General features: G+C 36.2%; 1 long non-coding RNA gene across 1 annotated transcript; it reads left to right on the forward strand.

Moving 5' to 3' along the window:
- Window positions 1–489: 489 nt before the first annotated feature.
- LOC311608751 lies at window positions 490–7,553 on the forward strand. Its single transcript, XR_014783141.1, has 3 exons — window positions 490–619; window positions 3,106–3,203; window positions 7,376–7,553. It is a non-coding gene; the product is annotated as an uncharacterized lncRNA (long non-coding RNA).
- The last annotated feature ends 616 nt before the right edge of the window (window positions 7,554–8,169 follow it).

An 8,169-nucleotide genomic window follows, 5' to 3' on the forward strand; every position in this document is an offset into this window, starting at 1 on the left:
TTATAAAATAAATATTTGAAACATGTTTTTATTTAGGCATATAAATAATAATGTGAAAATGGATTACATTGAATTTTTGTTTCCAAAATAAACTAATTCTTAAAAATTAATAAAATAAGAAAATAGTAAAAAGTAAATGATAAAAATAAATAAAAATAATATCAGTTCACTTATTTTCTCTTAGTTCTATATAATATTCTCAACTTTTCTACATGTAGAAATAAAGCATAAGATGTAAGTTCTTTAGGGGAGTAGAATGCTAGTAATGGTCCCTCTGATGAACATATAATTGAAAGCTAAAAAAGCTCAATAGATCTTAAGTATATATAAATGGTATTTGCTATCTTATCCTTAATAAAGAAAAAGAGAACCTGAAAGTGTCAGTTTCCATCTTCAGTATAGCTTCACTCCTTACTGGAAACAAGACATCACCTCCGAAATTATAGCAGCACTCCTCTTGATGACTTCCTGTCCCCATCACAGATATTGACAGTAAGGCCTTATTGCTGAGACACCAGATACTTGAGTTCTAGTATATGGAGACATCAAGAATATGGAAACTTCATTTCTCAAGGTTCAGCATGTGGGAAAGTGATATGAAAGCTTCTGAAGGCGTGAGGTAAGTCTCAGTCTCGCTCTTCTGTAGATGCTCTAAACTACAACACAGTGCCTCCATAAGGTAGGGCCCCTTGTATGTTGGTGGCACAAATGTTATGACAATAATCAACAGTGTTCTGCCTCGATCACAGTCCTGATCTGATATGGGACCCATGCATGTCACTATTATAGGGGCCAAGAAGCTGTATAGCTAGATAGGATAGGTCAGAAGGGAATCCCAAATACTATTATTTACTAAATAGATGTAATATTAAAATGTCTACTAATGACCCCTTGCTATACCCATAAAACATAGCATCTCTCATCAGAAGACCTTCTTTTACCAGATGAAAATCCACAGAGACTCACCAACTTATCAACTTGTAGACAAAAATACCACTCATTTATTTTAATTTCTGTATCATATTTTATTACATATATATTTATATTTTTAAACATATATACAATAGATTACCTATAGCAAGAAGAACCATAACACAACCAGGGACTATATAAATGTTACATTCTTAGTGTTTTGACTATTTGTATTTGACAGCCTTGAAGAAGACATGTTTCCTATCTTGGTGTGACTAAATTTCTGAACATAAATCGATCTCCATCACATAGTGTCATTATCAACTTAGAACTCCTATCTAGACCTAAAAACATCTTAAACCCTAAACAATTAAGCTTAGTTGTAAAATTAAGCTACTTGTTCTTCAACTCCATCAGAGACTTGAGAAGGAATAAACTTGATTATCTGAGTATGCCAGGACTGCAGGTTAGTAGCTTTCCAAATGAAAAGATGACAGAGACAGTTTTGTACGTGAATAGTCATCCAGAATTTTCTATAACATTGCAGTATCTTCTTCAGCCTACTTGCCCAATATATCTGACAGACATATTTGTGAGGCAGGAACTATTGAGGACTAGCTTAGGCTGTCTTGGCAGATTTTGGCCATCAACTCTGCCTACATTCAAGCTTGCCTTCCCCCCCCCCCCTTTTTTTTTTTGGCAAAATTCTGTCTATGGTACAAATGAAGACCTTTTGCCCAGTGCCTAGTTTGGCATATTTGAAGCCATCTCCATACAGAATTCAAATGTATGATTATTCTTCACACATTATATATATACATATATATATTCTAATATGAGTTATTGTACCCATATAACTCAATTATAATGCAAGGTTTACTTCCAATGTTTAGGAGAAATAAGTTATACAAATTAAATGTTAGTAGATTAAATAATGGTCATTTAAAATGCTAGTCTACTTTTATCACCAAGAATATACATATTAGGTGCTGCAGATAGACATGACCCCATAGAAAGATAAAGTACTCAAAAAAAAAAAAAAACAGAGACATACAGAATACGGCATTTAAAAATGTTTTTTATTACTTTAAACATTCATTGACTCCCAGCAACACCCAGCCAACCTCAAAAAGGATGATGAGCATCATTTATTTCTTTTATCTCAATTATAAGCTTTTTACCTCTCTGAGTTTTATCCTGTTTCCTCTCCACTGAAACCCTTTGGAAAAAATGTTATCATACAAATTTGAAACTAAAATAACAAATATAGTTGAGACCATCTAGAGACGGATTGGAATTCTTCTTATCCTTTTTTTTAATAACACATTTTTATTGAAAATTAAAAATAATTCATATAACATCTCATTTTCTATCCCATCCCATGCATCCTCCCATTCCTCCCTCCCTCCCACTTTCACCCCAATCCCCCTTCCCTATGACTGTGGCTGTCGGGGACCTCCTCCCCCTGAATATGGTGCTAGGGTATCAAGTCTTTTCTTGGTAGTCCGTTATCCTTCCTCCGAGTGCCATTGGGCCTCCCCAACAAAGGGACATGGCCAAATATGGGCCACCAGAGATCCTGTGAAAGTCAGTCCCCAGTCTCCACTTAACTGTGGAGAATGTTCTGTCCCTTGGCTAGATCTGGGTAGGGGTTTGATGATGACTGCACATTTGTCCTTGGTTGGTGCCTTAGATCAAGCAGAACCCCTGGGCCCAGATCTACCCATCATAATGTTCTTCTTGTAGGTTTCTAGGACCCTCTGGGTCCCCCTACTTGCCTATCCCCTATATTTTTCTCATCTAGAGTCTCTTGGAATTCTTAGAAGAGCAATGGACTCAATTAAATAAAAGAATTAGGCGAATAAACATTGTGTGCATGCATGTAAGTTCCCCTAGGTAACTGGTTGGAATATAGATTACAAAAGGCTAAAATGAGCTTAATATTGAATGAAGAGATGAGCATAGAAACATTGTTCAGTCCAATAAAAACCGAGAATGGATTTTCTATTCTGTATCTTCTTATCTTGTTAATTCTTTATCTCTTCACTCTTCATAGTGTGGGCCATCGATCCAATAATAGTAGGTGACTGGATACTCTCATAATGTTTGTGCCACTATCACTACAGTCAGTTAAGTATTGAAAATCTTACAATTTGTAACATGGTGACAATTTTAATTACTTTTCTCCTCCAGTAGTGTGAAAAATATCTTCTACCATCGTGAGCACTAGTCGGCCAGAAGGATGATTCTGGTTGGGCTCCAGTTTGATTTCTTTATGTTTGATTGCATAGGTAAGTTGTGTCTTCAGCAATGGGGCCTTATCATCAGGCTGTGGAGGGTAATCAATAGCCTTGGCAATTGCCTGTGAAGTTTGGGAGTCAAAACAGCAGTCTATAAAGTGGAAAGAATATTTACCAACTATGCACTTAATAAAAGGTTAATTTATAAGAATGTACAAGAAATTAAAATAACCGAGCATCAACTGAAGAATGGATAAAGAAACTGTGGGACATTTACACAATGGAATACTACTCATCTATTAAAACCAAAGAAATCTTGAAGTTTGCAGTCAAGTAGATGGAACTAGAAAAGATCATCCTGAATGAAGAAACCCAGAAAGACACACATGGTATATACTCACTAATAAGTGGATGTTAGCCCGACATAGATGTCCTCTGAGAGACTCCACACAGCAGGGCATGGGGATGGATGCTGGGACTCATTGCTGGACTCCGGGTGGAGCCCTGGGAGTGGTATGGAAGAATGGGGGAATGAAGTACCCAGACAGTTCAAGAGTCCCAGAGGGAGACCATCAAAGTCAGCAGATCTGGACCCAGGGTGACCTGCACAAACTGTTGCACCAACCAAGGACAATGCATGCAGTAAACCTAGACCCCCTGTTCAGATCTAGCCAACGGATAGCTCATTCTGCATGGGTTGTGGGGAGAGTGGAAACTACCTTTGTCATGAACTCTGGTGCCCCTGATTTGATTTGACCTCTTCTCCTTGGGCAAGAGGCTGACCAGGCACACAGAGAAAGGGTAAACACTCTATCAGGATGAGATCTGATAGGTTGTGGTCATATGGTTAGGGAGGAGGTCCCCTTCTGGCAGAGGTCTAGGGAAGGGGAATAGGGCAGAGAAGGGAGGCAGGGTAGGAACAGGAAGATACAAGTGAGGGGATAATAACAGGATGTAATCTGAATAAATTATAATAAATTAAAATGGAAAAAGAAAATCTGGAGCTCCCTGATGTGTGGATTCAGATTTCAAGCTTTAACTAAGGGCTTTTCAATCAGAATACAGATACTGTGTAGCTATTAAATGGCTAGTGAATAGGAGAACTTCCAAAGGAAGGGGAAAAGAGCATGGAGACAAAGGGGAAACTGCTGGAAGAAGACTAGATGGGGAGCAGGATGGGCGTGTAATATTAAGGTGGGACATTGGGGAGGAGCAACTAACCCTAAAAGCCATTTAAAAAACCTTACTGAAACTACTATAGTCTGCCCCACAGCAGAGGAAGCAGACGCTGAGAACCATAGCCAAACTTTAAGTGGATCTTGGCGAGTCTTGTGGAAGAGGGAGGGGAAGTTTAGAAGGGCCCAGAGGAGACAGGAACTCCTCAAGAAGACTAACAGAGCCAACTAACCTAGGCCCACACGGGCTTACAGAGACTGAACCACCAGCCACGGAACCTGCGTGGACTGGACCTAGGCCTCCAGGAAGATGGGCAGCTCTGTCTTCACCTAGGTCCTCTAACAAGTGGAGCAGGATTGCGTGAGACACAGACTCTGTTGCCTGCTATTGGATTACTTTCCCCTAACTGAGCTGTTTAATCCAGGCTTAGAGGATGAGGATGTGCTTATTCTCCATGTGAGCTGATGTGCTTGGGTGGGTTCATATGGGTGGCTCGCCTTTTCGGAGGAGAAAGGGAGGGGCTATAGGGGGAAGAGAGTGGGACCATGAGGAGAGGATGGGGGCGGGGTTACAATTGGGATGTACGTGAATATATGAATTAAAAATAAATTTAAAAAGAGCTCCCCCCAAAGAAAAGAAATGAAACTACCATAAAGCTTCCTGAAATATATGCATATAAGAAAGGGATTTAAATGGAGCCATGCTTGACAATCATGTTGTTATACCGAAGCATGCTCAAATATTGAAATTCATCATGATCTTTCCATTACTATTTGTCTGAGTTTATAGGCTGCAGGAATCTATTTAATTTACCTGGGACCAAGCTTAAGTACTGCCTATCAGACTGTACTTGCTAATTTTCACTTGGATTCTTTTTTATTATAAGGAGTCTTTATATTTGGCCTACACCAAAATTATGTTTGCATTCAGTTTTTACAACATTAATTTTCAGTTATTCTGCACATATTTGGCACTTTTATTTCATGTATTGTTTTAGTCACTTCACTTGTTTATATCAATATGGACTAGGTAGAAATTTCATGTTTTGTATGTATTACATTCTAATAGTGCTTTATTTTGTCTCTTAGAACTGTCATCTTTGAGAATTTCATATATTGTTCTTTTCACTCTTAGAAAGTTTTAATTCTTCATCAAAATTACCAGGCTATTCTGTAATTATGGCAATTGCTTTCCTGTGTCATCACATAATAATGTAATATTTACTTCAAATTGCTCAATAGTGAAATCCAATATTTTTTAATCATTTCATGATCTATTTATATTAACTCATGCATGAAGCACTCAATATTTCTTCAATCATAAAATCAGAGCCAACCATAGTTTATATGTAGTCTTGGTTCTGCAATTTATTTATTTATAAAGTATTAATATTTTAGTATAATGGTAATTTAATTATCTTTAATAAGTTTCATATGATGATATCCAGCCTTATGTTTTACTATAATACATCCTTTCAAGTTTACCTCAATAACTATAAGCTGAAACATCATCCTATCATATCTGGGATCTTGGTGATTTTTACAAAATTCAGGTTCAATGGTCATTAAAGATCTTGCACATTTTCTCTTTTCTATATTTGGAATTACTGGCTTGTTTCGTTATTACTCCCCATTTGTGCATATTCAGGTTCATTTGAATTTCAGACTTTCTAAACAGATTTGTTAATTATTCTTTCTGTAGGTAACATATTTCCTCTAGATTTCTTCACCAAATTTGCAGTTATTTTGACCTCATTACATCTCAAGTTTCTGGAATCATATCAACCAGTTGCTTGCCTTTGAAACAATATTTAGAAATATATTTTATAAAATATGGGGCACATAATGAAAATCAAGACAATGAATTTTATTTATGGAGAATTTTAATAACAAATGCAAATATTAATTGGATAAGCATAAAGTTCTGTGGGTCAAATATTCATGCATGATTTATGACAGGACATGAGAGAAGTGGAACATAAAATAACACCTGCTACTGGGTTTACTGTGCCTTAATATGAATACTGCTCTACTTTATAAAATGCTTCCAAGTCCGCTACTTTTGTTTGGTACAGGAATTTCAGTTTGTCAAACACTACAACTACAGAAAATTAACTTGATACATTTCAGGGAAGTTGATTTTGAGGAAACACTTAGAGGTTGAATAAAAAAATATGTTAATCTGTTGCCAACTCTATGGCATATGGAAAAAAAAACAAATCTCCTTAAGTTTTCTACAATATCTTTTGCACAATTTCCACAGTTTGATATTAAATACACCAGATTTCTGTCATTGTAAATGCTGCCTTGGTGGCTACTCCCACAGTGTCTTCTTAGTCTATCTTAAGACATTAAAAGTTTATGTTGTTGTTGCTAATTTGTTTGACAAATTCCAAGGCAATTTGAGAAGCAAAGTTCTATTTCTGGTCTTCCTTATGAATGCCTTCATGATTGGTTCCCTGCCAGCTACTGTAGAAGCAGAAAATGAGGCCTCACTCCTGAATCTGGTGGCTATTAAATGCTATATGGCGTGTGATGTCTATGTCTATTCTGCGCACACTGAAAGTAATAAACACATGGTATGGAAACTCATTTTCTTTCAAATAATAATTTAGGGTATTCCTAAACACTGGGATTTCTAAAACCAGGCCAAAGGTCTCAATAAAAACACTTTCAAAAAACTGCATTTTAAAGGAAATTATTGATAAAAATTACTGAAGAGATCCTAAACCCATTTGATTATTTCTTCGAAAGAAATGAAGTATAATGAATTAACCAAAAATAGATACAGGAAGTAAATAAAGAAATAAGTATACAAATTATTTGATAAATTTACTAGAATCTAAAACTATTTCCTATTAGTAATATCACAGTATTTTATATTCAATACTCACTAGCTCAAGTGTTCAAGAGGAATACAAGGAACTCCCATATCTTGTTTTAGATACTGTATGATCCTTTAATTATAGCTGATATTTTAGTGTACCATTAGTAAATATGTTGTGCTATCTGAAGGGAATGTTTTATTTTCTTTTTTTTCCTCCACAGTTGAGTGGAAAGTGGGATCTGACTTTCACACTCAGACTCTGGTGCCCCATATTTGGCCACGTCCCCTGGATGGGAGACCTGGATGGGAGACCTGGTGGCACTCAGAGGAAGGACAGCAGGCTACCAAGAAGAGACTTGATACCCTATGAGCATATACAGGGGGAGGTAATCCCCCTCAGTCACAGTCATAGGGGAGGGGAATAAGGGGAAATGGGAGGGAGGGAGGAATGGAAGGTTACAAGGGAGAGGATAACCATTGAGATGTAACAAGAATAAATTAATAAAATTTTAAAAATTATTTTCTTAATGTTAAGTTAGTGCTCGTTATGAATATACATTAAGTATTTTAAATTCTTATTATATGTGGAATAAAATAATTAATTATAGAAAAAACAAATCAGCAATATATGTTATGATCCATCTTTCAAACTCCATTTGATAGTTAAGGAACATTTGAAAATTGGAAAAACAATGTACCAGTGAGTAAAGTATATGTAGCTTCTGAGTGGGACAGTTCAGGGTGCTATATAAATAAGAAATATTTTATCCACTTTTCTTGAATATAGTTTTATGTTTACACTTTGAGAAGTGAAAACAAAAGCAAAATGTATTAATATTATCACAAAAGGAAAGTTCTAAGATACCAAATCTGAAATTGAAAATGTAACAATCACCTGTGAACTATGAGATGTTGTATAATGGTATGATGGGATTGTATAGATAAAATAAGAGATAGAGGAGATAGGAACTATATCATATTCGCTAGTCATGGAGCAAGCTATGTGAGCAGAGCA

Source organism: Acomys minous (genome assembly GCF_964271855.1).
Source record: "Acomys minous genome assembly, chromosome: 11".
NCBI classification, from domain to species: Eukaryota; Metazoa; Chordata; class Mammalia; order Rodentia; family Muridae; genus Acomys; species Acomys minous.